Source organism: Salvelinus fontinalis, chromosome 5 (assembly GCF_029448725.1).
Source record: "Salvelinus fontinalis isolate EN_2023a chromosome 5, ASM2944872v1, whole genome shotgun sequence".
Classification (NCBI taxonomy): domain Eukaryota; kingdom Metazoa; phylum Chordata; class Actinopteri; order Salmoniformes; family Salmonidae; genus Salvelinus; species Salvelinus fontinalis.
In genome coordinates, this window is record NC_074669.1 from 45,421,488 (window position 1) to 45,437,534 (window position 16,047).

The 16,047-nt window shown below is 41.9% G+C and overlaps 1 pseudogene; it reads right to left on the reverse strand.

The window, feature by feature from the left end:
* Positions 1 to 823: 823 nt before the first annotated feature.
* On the reverse strand, positions 824 to 14,620 carry LOC129856095 (vitellogenin-like; annotated as a pseudogene).
* Between the last annotated feature and the right edge of the window lie 1,427 nt (positions 14,621 to 16,047).

The following is a 16,047-nucleotide window of genomic DNA, read 5'->3' on the forward strand; positions in this document are numbered from 1 at the left end:
TTGACTTTATACTGATTGAGTGTATCTAAACTTCTGACCCAGTGGGAATGTGATGAAAGAAATAAAAGCTGAACTAAATCATTCTCTCTACTATTATTCTGACATTTCACATTCTTAAAATAAAGTGGTGATCCTAACTGACCTAAGACAGGGAATTTGTATTAGGATTAAATGTCAGGAATTGTGAAAAACTGAGTTTAAACGTATTTGGCTAAGGTGTATGTAAACTTCTGACTTCAACTGTATATTCACTACTGTTCAAAAGTTTGGGGTCACTTAGAAATTTTCTTAAAAAAAAAAAAGAAAAGCATATTTCTTGTCCATTACAATAATATCAAATTGATCAGAAATACAGTGTAGACATTGTTAATGTTGTAAATGACTATTGTAGCTAGTTAAACGGCTGATAAAAAAAATATCTACATAGGCGTAGATATTCCATGAAAGGCCAGCTATGTAGATGTATGTAGATATTGAAGTCGCCTCTTCACTGATGACGTTGAGATTGGTGTTTTGAGACTGGCATTTCTGATCAATTTGATGTTATTTTAATGGACAAAAAATGTGCTTTTCTTTCAAGAACAAGGACATTTCTAAGTGACCCCAAACTTTTGAACTGTAGTGTATATACATTACCAGTCAAAAGTTTGGACACACCTACTCATTCAAAAGTTTATCTTTATTTTGACTTTTTTCTACATTGTAGAATAATAGTGAAGACATCAAAACTATTAAATAACACATATGAAATCATGTAGTAACCAAAGAAGTGTTAAACAAATCAAAATATATTACATATTTGAGATTCTTCAAAGTAGCCACCCTTTGCCTTGATGACAGCTTTGCACACTCTTGGCAATATATATATTTGTGTGTATGTATGTGTGTGTGTAAATAAGTCCAGTGGAAGAACGCGTGAGTTTAAACTTATAATCATCATCCATGTGTTCTTATCAAAGTAAACCTCCTGGAGACCATCGCTAGGGGCATAGAGAGACAGGCCCTGAGATTTCTGTCTGATCTCGATGGAACCTACAAGCAAGAAGAGGACAATCATTGTGAGTTTTTGTGAAGTGAATTGAAAAACTTCCAACACTAATTTAACGTGAAAATAGATGGTTTTGATTTCATTAGACATAAAAGAAACCTGTGGCGTGCTGGTATGGGAGGTTGTTGATGGGAACCTCCATTCCATTGACATTCACCAATTTGTCATTGTCCTTGGGGTACATGTCAGTATCACTGGAATAATTGTAATCAATTGTAAAAAGGAATACAATTCCAAATGAAGCTCAGAAAATGTACAATGCATCTCAACTGTCTGCCAAAGATGAGTCAGCGTTTGAAAATGCACTGCTATGGCTAGTATTTCGGGCAATTGTAAACAAAAAGAACACTGTATATTTGCTGTAATCACATGTCAGAGATTTTCATATGGATGTGGTTTTGTTCATGAAGGTTATCCTTCTTCAGCAGAACCATGAATTTCAACTCGGTGGTGCAATCCTGAGCCAAAACTTGGTAGCAAGAGAGGGGCATCTCGTTTTTGTACCTCCTGTTATTGAATGTGGTCAGTGTGCCTCTGACCATGCAGCATTCAGCTGGAGTCAAGAAAATGAAGAATCACAACACCATTCATTACACAGTTTGCACAGTTTTTTTGGTAACAATTATATTTGTCTCTTCTCACCTGCGCTGGCTTTGGAAAACATGTAGTAGATCTGGTCAGTGACATTCAGCTCTTTAGCGGTAGCGCCAATGGGCAGAGCAATGGGGAGAGCCATGGCCTGTTCGCACACTGTCTTCTGCAATAATTGTATATTTATATCAGAGACCGAAGAGAAAAGAATGAACTTCAGTAAAAAAAAAAAGTAGGCCTAAGACTACTGACCTTCGGTGTTTTCAGAATGACAATCAGAGTTCTCTCGGAGGCAACAGCCACAGTCAATTTGATTTTCTCAACACTGTTCTTGGCGCTTGCCTGGCTCATTCCTGCATAGAGAAGCACTAGGGAGGTACTCAACCAACCTGAAACATTTCAAATGGATTTTCATTTATTGTATTGACTTGTAATATAAATAGTTAGTTGAGCACTATTTCATACAGTTTAGTAAATACCAGCGCAAAGTAAAGCCATGAAATGTGTCTTTATAATGAAGTGAGTAACTGTATTTCTTTGTGTAGTGCTTCAGGCCATGGGTAAGTTTGTCCCATGTCAGCTTCACACGGAATGCAGGGTCTGGTCCCACAAGACCATTCTCGAATATGATTTCAGTCTCAAATTCCTTGCACTCTACACCCCAGGCAAACTTAGCCTGAGACAGAAACAAAATGATGTGTTTATTTTATTATGACCTCAAGCAGTATAGACTGAAGCAATGTGACATTACAGTACAGTGGCATTGGAGACATGGCCTTTAGTCTTACCATAACTTTGTGGTTGCTGGGAAAAACACTGTCAGCACAAATTCTCCAGTTGTCATTTGGAGCAAGGTTAGACAGGATGATTTGCAGTCTAAAAGTAGCTTTGTCCAAGTAAGCAACAATCTGGTATCCCTGCACGTCATTGTCAGCTCTTACTGCACGGATGAGGATGGTTATGGCTGGGGCAACAGCATTGCCAATGTATTTGGCCTGAAAAGACACAGTTCATTATTGTACTCACTCCCATTGTCAGCAATGGAGAGTAATTATACACAGCCCCAGTTGTGATATAGAAGTTTTACCCGTTTGTAGATTCTGCTGGAGGTTCATACTTTAGAGATTGGATGCTGCAAGCAAAATAAGTATACCAACTCAGGTTTAATATCATCAAGCATCACTAATAGCTGCACATATTGTATGTGCACTATATAAACATTACCTGGTGGATGTGATTCTTGGCAAACTTCATGTCAATTACTTCCTCCTGTAATAGGAAGAGCAGTGAAAATAGAGTAATTTAGGTTCATTGACTGCTTGAAAGTTCTGCCTCACCCTTCAGATGCGGGAGCTGGAAGAGCTGTACTTGGAGGTACAGGACATAGAGGAGCTGGGGATGAGGAGATGGATTTGGAGGGAAACGGATGGAATGACAACTGCTGGAGCGAGGGCTGCTACCATTCTTCAGATCAAGAACCAGGATTTTATTGAGCTTCACCAGGACAGTTTTTCCATCTGGAGCTTCTTTCTCTTCAGTCATGGTGTTGACTTTGATTATCTTTACTGTGGCCTTGGGTCCCAATTTGTACTTCAATCTCCACTCACTCAATGACTGGACCAGAAGCTGCCCGCAAAGAAATATAGATACAATTGCTTCTCTGAGATAATTTCAATTTTTTCTTATTGTATTGATAGTTGTGTATTGGATGTAAATCATGAATATATCTTGCCTGGTGACACATCAACAAGGACTGAGTGTTTCCCAATCCATGCATAGAGAGGACAGTTTCTGATGAAAGCAGCGCTCTGACATGCTGACCAGACCGGACACGTCGCGTGCAAGAGCGTCGCAAAATAAATTTAGAAATCCATGTTATTCAATTATTGCACCCACACTACTCGCGCGTCTGCAATGCCAAGGAACTCCTTTCTATTTCTGACGCAGATCGCGCTGAAAGTCCTGCCTCTCCCATCTCCTCATTGGTTTATAGAAGCAGGTACCCACACGACATCTCCTCATTGGTTATACCCACGTGGGTGATTGAAAGACGTAATGTTTTGCCGGTTGTCGTGGTAAAAGTGTAGATACCAATCACCATATAATTTCAAAGGTGAAAAAGGAGGAGAGATGACTAGAAATGATTCGGTTGGCCGTTTTATGTGTGGATTAATTGTCGGAGTAGAAGACCTTGTGTATTTCAGGTAAAATAACAACTCAATGTTTATATCCCAGGACAAATTAGCTAGCAACAGCAAGCTAGCTAAATAGGACAAATTAGCTAGCAAGTGCAAGCTATCTAGCTAAATTGCCATACATGTTTAATGCTTTTCGACCTGTCCCCAAATTAATGTCATTGGTTCAGAGTTTGTTTTCATATATTAACCTGCGTGTCGTGATCGCGTTTGGTGTAGGAGGACAAAATAAATGTATGCACGATAGCGCACACGCGCAGACGGTTTGGGTTCCGTGTGAGATTCAATCTCAGCACATGCCTTGATTCCAAAGAATTTGGATTTAGCACACATTCATTCTTGGGCATGAAATTGGAAGGTATATCATTGTAAGTGATTTCAGATAACCTTGACTGAAAAAGACAAAACGGGAAAGAGATTAGAGGTCATAACTACAAGAAGAAATGGCTGCTGAAAAGTAGTGTCAAAATAGAATATTCATCTTACCAAACTACCATTCATAGAAGATGCAATTTTAGATGTGAATATCTCCTTTGACAGCTGTGATACATATTTGGTGGCAGGAATCATTAGTGTGATTTTTACAAGACAATTTAAATGTATGCATTCAATAGAACCATGGAATATGTAATGCTAGTAAATCCATTTTACTACCTGTTCTAGAAAAAGCTACATGCCGTACAGATGCAATGAGATCGATGGTCTGAACAGAAATGAAATGTTCCGTATTGACTGACCTTCATGTCTTAAATTAATGATGGACTGTTGTTTCTCTTTGCTTATTTGAGCTGTTCTTGCCATAATATGGACTTGGTCTTTTACCAAATAGGGCTATCTTCATTATACCAACCGTACCTTGTCACAACACAACTGATTGGCTCAAATGCATTAAGAAGGAAAGAAATTCCACAAATGAACAAGGCACACCTGTTAATTGACATGCATTCCAGAATGAGAATGCTTTCCAGAATGCATTCCAGAATTCCAGTTCAGAGAATACAAAGAGTGTGCAAAACTGTCATCAAGGCAAAGGGTTGCTACTTTGAAGAATCTCAAATATAAAATATATTTTGATTTGTTTAACACTTTTTGGGTGATTCCATATGTGTTATTTCATAGTTTTTATGTCTTTACTATTATTCTACAGTGTAGAAAATAGTCAAAATAAAGATAAACCCTTGAATGAGTAAGTGTGCCCAAACTTTTGACTGGTATTGTATGCACCTTGGTGTAAACTTGGCCTGCAGCTGAATGTTTGTCTTTAAAAATATACATATATTTAACTAGGCAAGTCAGTTAACCTGTCTAGGATGAGGGTGCCGCTAGCGGCACACCCCCCCCACATTCCACTGAAAAGGCAGAGCGCGAAATTCAAAAAAAATATATTTTTTAAATATTTAACTTTCACACATTAAAGTCCAATACAGCTAATGAAAGACACAGGTCTTGTGAATCCAGCCAACATGTCCGATTTTTAAAATGTTTTACAGGGAAGACACAATATGTAAAGATGTAAATCTATTACCTAAAAACACATTAGCATAATCCACCATCTTTTATTTGTCCACCAACACCAGTAGCTATCACCAATTCGGCTAAACTAAGATATTTATAGCCCCTAACCAAGAAAAAAACTCATCAGATGACAGTCTGATAACATATTTATGGTATGGGATAGGTTTTGTTAGAAAAATGTGCATATTTCAGGTAGCTGGCATAGTTTACAATTGCACCCACCGTCACAAATGGACTAGAATAATTACAATGAGCAACGTGTTTACCTAACTACTAATCATCAAACATTTCGTAAAAATACACAGCATACACTAATCGAAAGACACAGATCCTGTGAATACAGACAATATTTCAGATTTTCTAAGTGTCTTACAGCGAAAACACAATAAATCGTTACAACATACATATACATAGCACATGTGCAAACATTACCCCAGCATTGATTCTAGCCAAAGTGAGCGATAACGTAAACATCGCCAAAATATATTATTTTTTTCACTAACCTTCTCAGAATTCTTCAGATGACACCCCTGTAACATCACATTACAACATACATATACAGTTTGTTCGAAAATGTGCATATTTAGCCACCAAAATCATGGTTAGACAATGAGAAATGTAGCCCAGCTGGTGAGAAAATGTCCGTGCGCCATATTAGACAGTGATCTACTCGTATACATAAATACTCATAAACGTGACTAAAAAATATAGGGTGGACAGCGATTGATAGACAATTTAATTCTTAATACAATCGCGGAATTACATTTTTTAAATTATCCTTACTTTTCAATACAGTTTGCGCCAAGCGAAGCTACGTCAAAAAACATGGCGTCCTAAGCCACTAACATTTTTCGACAGAAACACGATTTATCATAATAAAAATTTCCTACTTTGAGCTGTTCTTCCATCAGTATCTTGGGCAAAGGATCCTTTCTTGGGTCTAATCGTCTTTTGGTGGAAAGCTGTCCTCTTGCCATGTGGAAATGCCAACTGCGTTCGGGATGAACTGGAAGCGTGCCCAGAGATTCACAGCGTTTCAGAAATAAATGTCCCAAAATCGCACTAAACGGATATAAATTGCTATAAAACGCTTTAAATTAACTACCTTATGATGTTTTTAACTCCTATAATGAGTCTTAACATGACTGGAGAAAGATTACTCCCAACACTAATGCTTGGAACAGGTGCGGGTCGGTGTCCTCCACGCGCATGACGCAGCTCCAAAAGAGTTACTAGCTACAGGGTTTTTTAATTTATAGTGCCTGTGATTGCGCAATCGACCCCATTCAAATCGTCATCACGTAAAGGCATCCAGGGGAAGACGTAAGCAGTGTCCGTATACTCTTAGGAATAACATTGGCTTTAAAACTGACTCCAGAACAGTGGCCAAAATTTCTGAAATCTGACTCCATGTCAGGGAAATTGCTGTAGAATGGGTTCTGTTCCACTTAGAGACAAAATTTCAACTCCTATAGAAACTATAGACTGTTTTCTATCCAATAATAATAATAATATGCATATTGTACGATCAAGAATTTTGTAGGAAGCCGTTTCAAAAATTACACGATTACCATAAATAGTGACAACAGCGCCCCCAGCCTCAACAGGTTAAGAACAAATTCCTATTTACAAATACGGCCTACCCCGGGCCAAACGCTGGGCCAATTGTATGCCGCCCTATGGGACTCCCAATCACGGCCGGATGTGATGCAGCCTGGTCTTCATGAGCTGGGAGACATGGTGGCTTGGACTGTGAAAATGGGAAAGGAGAAATATAGCCAATGTGACTATGAAACCCAAGATGAATTAAAACAACAGCATTACCACTTCATTACATTCTTGTTGGTGAGCACATACCATTGACAGTTGCAACGGCTTCTGCAGCAGTATAGAAGCTGAGCTCCATGGGCACACCAACAGCGGTAGGGAAGATGCAACGCACCTCGGCAGCTGGCAGGGGCTTAATATAATAAAAAGCAGCTCCAGACAGCAGTGCTCTCATGGACAACTCCAGACAGCAGGTCCAGTTGCAAGCTGTAGAGAAACAAACATTGGCCATCTACCTAGCTGTGATGACATGAGACCACTGTGAAAGAGGTTTAAGAATTTTCAGCTTTCCTGATCACAAAGTAGTATAAAGGAGTATAATGCATTCATGAATTACCTGTTTGATGATGGCCTTGTCGATGTTGCCTAAGGCAGTTTCCTGTCTAAAGAACGTCACGTACACGGAGGCCAAGGGCTTAGTTGAAGGCATGGACCTCCAGTCAGACAGCTGTGGATAGATTAGTAGAGCAAAGCTGACTGATAAACGTCATCAACTTCATTTAAAAAACCTAATCATTGATTCTTTGGAGATACATTTGGGAGATTATTGAGTGATCTTTTACATCCTTAATGACACGCTTCATCTTGGTGATCCTGTCAAGACTTTTTAGGAGCCTTGGGATTTTTCATAAGAGCCTCCTGGATTCCCTCGGTTCTCACTCCAATCTGAGAAAGATCGTTAAAAGAGGGTTTTGGAACCTCTGAATTGTAATCATTTTAAATGGTTTTGAATAATAGTTTTTACCTCCAGAACATCAGCAGCTGCTCCAGCAAAGTAGGTGTGGGCTTTAGCCACAATGGCTCTTGGAAAAACGGTGGCAGCATCATTGATGTAGAAAGCACTGGGAGCAGCACCCATCATCAGGGGAGCTTAAAACTTCTTATGGCTGCAATCCCGGTAACGGGATCGATATGACAACAGCCAGTGAAAGTGCAGGGCGCCAAATTCAAACAACAGAAATCTCATAATTAAAATTCCTCAAACATACATGTGTCTTATACCATTTTAAAGGTAATCTTGTTGTTAATCCCACCAAAGTGTCCGATTTCAAATAGGATTTTCAGCGAAAGCACCACAAACGATTATGTTAGGTCACCGCCAAATCACAGACAAACACAGTCATTTTTCCAGCCAAAGATAGGAGTCACAAAAAGCACAAATAGAGATAAAATGAATCACTAACCTTTGATGATCTTCATCAGATGACACTCATAGGACTTCATGTTACACAATACATGTATGTTTTGTTTGATAAAGTTCATATTTATATAAAAAAATCTGAGTTTACATTGGCGTGTTACGTTCACTAGTTCCAAAAATATCCAGTGATTTTGCATATACACATGGAATTATAGATATACCTCTCCTAAATGCAACCGCTGTGTCAGATTTCAAAAAAACTTTACGGAAAAAGCAAACCATGCAATAATCTGAGACGGCGCTCAAAACAATAGTCAAATTAGCCGCCATGTTGGAATCAACAGAAACCAGAAATTACATGATAAATATTCCCTTACCTTTGATGACCTTCATCAGAATGCACTCCCAGGAATCCTAGTTCCACAATAAATGCTTGATTTGTTCGATAATGTCCGTTATTTATGTCCAGTTAGCTACTTTTGTTCCTCAGAGCCAAGATGGCATCACACTGAATTCTCAGTGGCAGAGTAGCAGCAGCAGCAGTTCCAAATCTGGGCAGGAGCTTCATGGTGGGCTTAAGGCTAGCAGGATGTCCAGCATTGTCAAGAACTTTCAGAAACATTGCGATTTCCTCAAAGTTACCCTTAGCGATAGCCTCAACAGAAAGATCATGGATGAGCTGTAGAGGTTCATTCTCATCCAGTAAGTAATAACTGAATGTGATTATGAAAAACATATTTTACTTTCACAAAGTCACCATGGCAGGTGGGATATGTAGCACAGTACTTGGAAATCATGGTACCATAAACAAGCATGGCGACCTCACGCATAAGTGGGTTTGCCTGAATCTTGTGGTTCAAAACCAGTGTCTGGTGGTGCAAAAAAAGATTGTTTCCAGTCATATTAACCAGGATTCAAAAAATGTAGTTTAAACCTAATCGTAAGGTGTACCTACTTCAAAAGGTTTGATGGCCTCCACATCAGCTGTAACCATGTGCACAGTGGCCACCAGAGCTGGAGCAGCTTCAGCATTAGTAATTTGACCCCCCACTAACTTCTCCTTGATGCATTTCAGAGTAACTGGAGTTCCAATTGCAGGGATAGCATCCAGGATCCAGTATATGAAAAAGTGGAAGGTTCACTTTAGTACTGTGCCTGTCTTTTTTGATGATATTTGTTTCCCAAAGATTATTTGAAAAGTACCTGAAAGCTGGCTTGGCCTTGAACTGATGCCAGATGGCCCGAATGGTTTCAAAGCTGGCCATACGCATGAGCTGCACAAGTTGAATAAACTTCAGTGGGGCATCGTCATGGACCTCAGCCACATTGTTTTCAACCAGATGGTTCAGAATCTCCATAATCTGACGAGAGAAGGAATTCATATTTTGAAAAGTTATCAGGAGCATAATTCAAGAAAACACTACTGACAATGTCCTGTAACTCAAGAGGAAGGTACTGCTTGTCACTGTACCTGATCATGTGCGTTGCTGAGCCTAAGGAGCAGAATCAGTGTCTGGAGAATCTCAGTGGCAAACGCATACTGAATGGATCCATGGTGAAGATATTCTGTTTTGAAGGGCTTACCTGGGATCTTCTCAATCTTAACAAAAGCCACGGTTTGTCTGTAAATGGGCAATTTAAGCTCATTAACAATTTTAGATGCTGTATACCTTGCATTACACCTTAAAATGTATTTTTCAAATCAGTCAACATACTTTGCTTCCATCTGGGCAGCGCCATTCATCTCATTAAAAGTGAGAACTGATGGAGCTCTGTAACAGTGGCTTCCAGGATCATAGCACCAGTGGCATAGTTGTAGATGGCAGCTCCCCTCTGGTTCTTTCCTCTCTGGGTAGATAAAACATATTGTTAGTGATATTGCCTAGGCTAGAATATCTGTTGTTTAGTGATGTCCACCAAAGCCAATAACAAGTTACATTTGCTCCTATCTCTTGGATCTCAACACACTACTCAGTGTAAGCCAGACCAAACTCTTCATGATTCTCTCCTGGCAGTGATTCAGATCTTTGGTCTTAGTCAAATGGATGCACTGTGCCTTGGCATCTTCACTGATCACATAGTGGGTCTTGCACACTCCCTGAGCTCCAGCATAGCTAATACAAAGGAGAGTGAGAAGTACTGTATGTGTGAATATGAAAATATACAAGTCTTACCTCCTGCATCTCATAGACGTTCTGTGTTTTCTTGATGCAGGATGTTCAGGATACCTCCATGGATATTCAGTACTGTTTCAGACACACCAGTGGGGGCAAATACCTCACCCACAACACCATTGGCATACACAAACGTGATTGAGCTGAGCAGCCAGGGCTGAAGTGAGCTTTGCAGCTGGGATGAAAGGATCTTTGGGCCAAATGCCACTGTACTCAAAGATCTCAGGGTTCACGAGCTACACGGATATATCAATATATTAGTCAATGTAATGGAGAATGCATTTAGATATTTTGTTTGCAAACTTGATGTGTAGCCAGAGAGAATAAAGTAGACGGCACACGTCAAACGTTTGCTTTATGACCCTATGTCCGGATGACATGTGCATGCCCATATTTGGGCATCCGGTCAGGAAATCCTGGCGGGAAGTTATCACGTGCTCTAGGGAATGCCAATATAGGGGCATCCTGTCAGGACATCCTGTTCCTGTTCTCACGCCTTAGAGTGAGTGTTAATTTATGTATATAATGCATCTATTCCTTTGAAGTTGTCGCGATGATTAATGTCTAGGGACCTCGTTGAACTGGGGGGATGTGTTTGAACATTTCAAAGAGTATGGCCCCACACCCACCCTATTTTATTGCCCTTAGGGTTGCTGTCTATGAAGCAGGTGTGTGTGTGTGTGTGTGTGTGTGTGTGTGTGTGTGTGTGTGTGTGTGTGTGTGTGTGTGTGTGTGTGTGTGTGTGTGTGTGTGTGTGTGTGTGTGTGTGTGTGTGTGTGTGTGTGTGTATATGTCTCTACAGGGGTGTTAGAAACAAGGTCCCTTCTCATTGTGTACATTTCAAGCTTTCAACAACAATAAAACAACCATCTAAATAATGTTTCTCGGCCTAACACACTGTTGAGTTTCCTATTTAGGTCTCTTTATTTGTACATGCACCGAGCTTCCAGGTGGCTCCAGCCTATGGATGTTCGGTGCATGTACACCGGGGGGATTTTGAAAGAGGTAGATTAGAACCTCTAGCGTTTGCAAAGTCTTAAAAAAACAATCACCAGCCTTAGATTCTCCACAACTTTTTTTGTGACATTAGACTTGAAAGATATGCTAACAGAATTGAGCGTGCCAGAGAAAATGGCCTCTAATGGTCTCTAATGTACCCACAGTTTTGTACTCAAAGCATCCTTTGTCTCTTTAAATTGTCATATATGGTTGTGGCCATAGAGCTCGCCAGTTTGTAGTCCTAAAAACTGTAAATGAAACCTTGTGGTACAGATAGGGGTCTACCTGTGCCTGAGCACCTTAGTATAAATATCATCTGTCCTGCCCCAGCAGCATACCATTTGATTAACACTTGATAACACTTGATTTCCATCATCATCAATTCTCGGTCTGGTTGGACTACACGCAGCAGAGACAGAGAGAGGAGCGGATGCATCTCCGACCCTCTGACCCATGTCCACTCCTTCTTCAGTCGGGAGTTGCACATGTGTGTCAGGGCATCAGCAACACAGGTAGTCTACACTCTAGCAAACCATCCTATACTAACATATCTCATAGTGAGAGAACCACATCAGACTCATCCTTTCATCTCATAGTGAGAGAACCACATCAGACTCATCCTTTCATCTCATAGTGAGAGAACCACACCAGACTCATCCTTCATCTCATAGTGAGAGGACTACATCAGACTCATCCTTTCATCTCATAGTGAGAGAACCACATCAGACTCATCCTTTCATCTCATAGTGAGAGAACCACATCAGACTCATCCTTTCATCTCATAGTGAGAGAACCACATCAGACTCATCCTTTCATCTCATAGTGAGAGAACCACACCAGACTCATTCTTTCATCTCATAGTGAGAGAACCACACCAGACTCATCCTTTCATCTCATAGTGAGAGAACCACATCAGACTCATCCTTTCATCTCATAGTGAGAGAACCACATCAGACTCATCCTTTCATCTCATAGTGAGAGAACCACATCAGACTCATCCTTTCATCTCATAGTGAGAGAACCACATCAGACTCATCCTTTCATCTCATAGTGAGAGAACCACACCAGACTCATTCTTTCATCTCATAGTGAGAGAACCACATCAGATTCATCCTTTCATCAAGCATTCATCAAGCATTTCTCAGACTTGACGTACAGGTCATGCTCCAACAGTCACCCAAGTACCTTGCGCACCAGAGACACATGCGCGCGCGTGTAGCGGAATAGACCAGAATGTCATCGATATAATCCACTACACCCGCCCGTGCAGGTCCCTGAGAATCTCGTCTACAAAAGATTGGAAGAATGCTGGAGCATTCTTCAAGCCGTACTGCATGACGAGGTACTCATAATGGCCGGATGTGGTACTAAACGCTGTCTTCCACTCATCTCCCTCCCAGATACGCACCACGTTATACACGCTCCTGAGATCCAGTTTTGTGAAAAAGCATGTCCCGTGAAATGACTCAATCGCTGTGGCAATGAGAGGTAGCGGGTAACTGTACCCCACCGTGATGGAATTTAAACCTCTATAGTCAATGCACGGATGCAAACCTCTCTCCTTCTTCACAGAAAAGAAACTGGAGGAGGCAGGTGATGTGGCGGGCCGAATGTACCCCTGCCCCAGAGATTCAGAGACATATGTCTCCATAGCCACCGTCTCCTCCTGTGACAGGGGATACACGTGACTCCTGGAAAGTGCAGCGTCTACCAGGAGATTTATTGCACAATCACCTCGTCGATGAGGTGGTAATTGGGTCGCCGCCTTTTTACAGAAGGCGATAGCCAAATTGGCATATTTCTGAGGGAATGCGCACGGTGGAGATTTGCTCTGGACTTCCCACCGTTGGCCAACCAGGGGATCCCCAGCACCACCGGAAACGCAGGAGAATCAATGAGGAAGAGACTAATTCTCTCCTCATGACCCTCCTGCGTAACCATGCCCAGTGGAGCCGTGGCCTCCCTGAATAGCTCTGACCCTAATGGTCGGCTATCTAAGGCGTGCACTGGGAAGGGTTTATCAATCTGAACAAAGGGGATCCCTAAACTATGTGCAAAACTGCGGATATTAAAATTCCCTGCTGCGCCTGAATCTACTAGCGCCTTATGCCGGGAATGAGGGGAAAATTCAGGAAAATAAATTAACACATACATGTGACCAACGGGGGGCTCTGGGTGAGCCTGGTGCCGACTCACCTGGGGTGTCCGAGCAGTGCTCGGCCTGACATCTCGACTCCCCGAAGGACCCCTCCAGCACCGGTCAGCAGTGTTCCCTCTACGACCATAGCTGGAACGGGAAAGGGCTCCTCCTCGGGTCGCCCTCGCTGCAGCACCTCCTAGCTCCATGGGCATTGGAGTGGAGGGGCTGGGGGATGAAACTGACAGGACCCGATCCGGACGTCCGCGGGTCGCTAGCAAGTTGTCCAACCGAATGGACATGTCTATCAGCTGGTCCAAGCAGAGGGTGGTGTCTCTACAGGCTAGCTTCCTACGGACGTCCTCGCGCAAACTGCACCTTTAGTGATCGATCAGGGCCATGTTGTTCCATCCCGCGCCAGTGGTCAAGGTCCGGAACTGTAGGGCAAAGTCCTGTGCTCTCCTCTTCTCCTGCCTTAGATGGAACAGCCGTTCACCCGCCGCTCGGCCCTCAGGTGGGTGGTCGAACACGGCCCGAAAGCGGCGGGTGAACTCTGGGTAGTGGTCCCTTGCCGAGTCTGGATCGTTCCATACCGCGTTGGCCCACTCCAGGGCTTTGCCTGAGAGGCAGGAGACAAGGGCGTTCACGCTCTCACCTCCCGAAGGAGCCGGGTGAACGGTTGCCAGGTATAACTCCATCTGGAGTAAGAACCCCTGCCACCCGGCCGCCGTCCCATCGTACTCCCTCGGGAGTGAGAGTCGAATACCACTGGGACCAGGCAATGAAGGAGAGGGTTGTGGTACTGGTTAGAGTGTGGCTGGTGGAGGTGTAGGAAGGCCACCTCTCCTATCTTTCCATCATCGCCATCACCTGATCCATCGCGGTACCCAGCTGGTGTAACACTGCCATGTGGTGTTGAATGCGCTCCTCCATAGATGTTGGGAGTTCAGCTCCTGTTGACTCCATCGATCTGGTGCGGGATTCTGTGACCATGTTGCGTTAGGAGGTAGGAGTCAGGAGCAGGAGAGCAGAGATGTCTGAGATGCGTACTTTTAATAGGCAAGTCCACCAAATACAGGTATGGCACAATCCAAAAGTCAAATGCCCTCTACAAGAGACACCCGTTACTCACACGGAGGAACAAACAAAGCTCCTAAATAACACTCTTATTCAATGCGTGAAACAAAAAATAGGTCACAACCTCACCGAGCTACATCACAAAATAAAACCATCCCGCACAAACCTAGGCAGGCAACAGGGTAAATATCTACACACAGAAATGAAGGCAAATGAAACCAGGTGTGAAATAACCAAAGACAAAACAAACACAAAAGGAAAAAAGGATCGGTGATGGCTAGTAGGCCGGCGACGCCGACCGCCGAGCGCCGGCCGAACAGGGAGAGGAACTACCTACGGTGGAAGTCGTGAAAGCTGCGCCACTCGGGAGCCCCTTGTTGTTGGCATTTCCTGCTTAAGTTTGCCCACTTTGCCAATGAAATAATAATTTAAATGATTGGCGACATCAAACTGTTTTGTGATGAATAAGCCATCTGATTCAATGAAAGATGGAGTTGAATTTGTCTTTCTGCCCATAATTTAATTTAAAGTACTCAAAAAGTTTTTTCCCTACATTATTTATATTATTGAACTTAGCTTCATAATACGGTTTCTGATTCTTTTTGTTGAGTTTAGTCTCATAATTTCTACATTTGCAGGAAGTCAGCCAATCAGATGTGCAGCCAGACTTATTAGCAACTCCTTTTGCCCCATCTCTTTCAACCATACAGTTTTTAAATTCCTCATCAATCCATGGAGCCTTAACCTGTCTAGGATCAGCGTGGCGCTAGCGGCACACCCCCCCCCCCCCCCCCACTGAAAAACCAGTGCCGCGAAATTCAAAAAAAATATTTTTTTTAAATATTTAACTTTCACACATTAAAGTCCAATACAGCTAATGAAAGACACAGATCTTGTGAATCCAGTCAACATTTCCGATTTTTAAAATGTTTTACAGGGAAGACACAATATGTAAAGATGTACATCTATTACCTAAAAACACATTAGCATAATCCACCATCTTTTATTTGTCCACCAACACCAGTAGCCATCACCAATTCGGCTAAACTAAGATATTTATAGCCCCTAACCAACAAAAAAACTCATTAGATGACAGTCTGATAACATATTTATGGTATGGGATAGGTTTTGTTAGAAAAAAGTGCATATTTCAGGTAGATGGCATAGTTTACAATTGCACCCACCATCACAAATGGACTAGAATAATTACAATGAGCAACGTGTTTACCTAACTACTAATCATCAAACATTTCGTAAAAATACACAGCATACACGAATCGAAAGACACAGATCCTGTGAATACAGACAATATTTCAGATTTTCTAAGTGTCTTACAGCGAAAA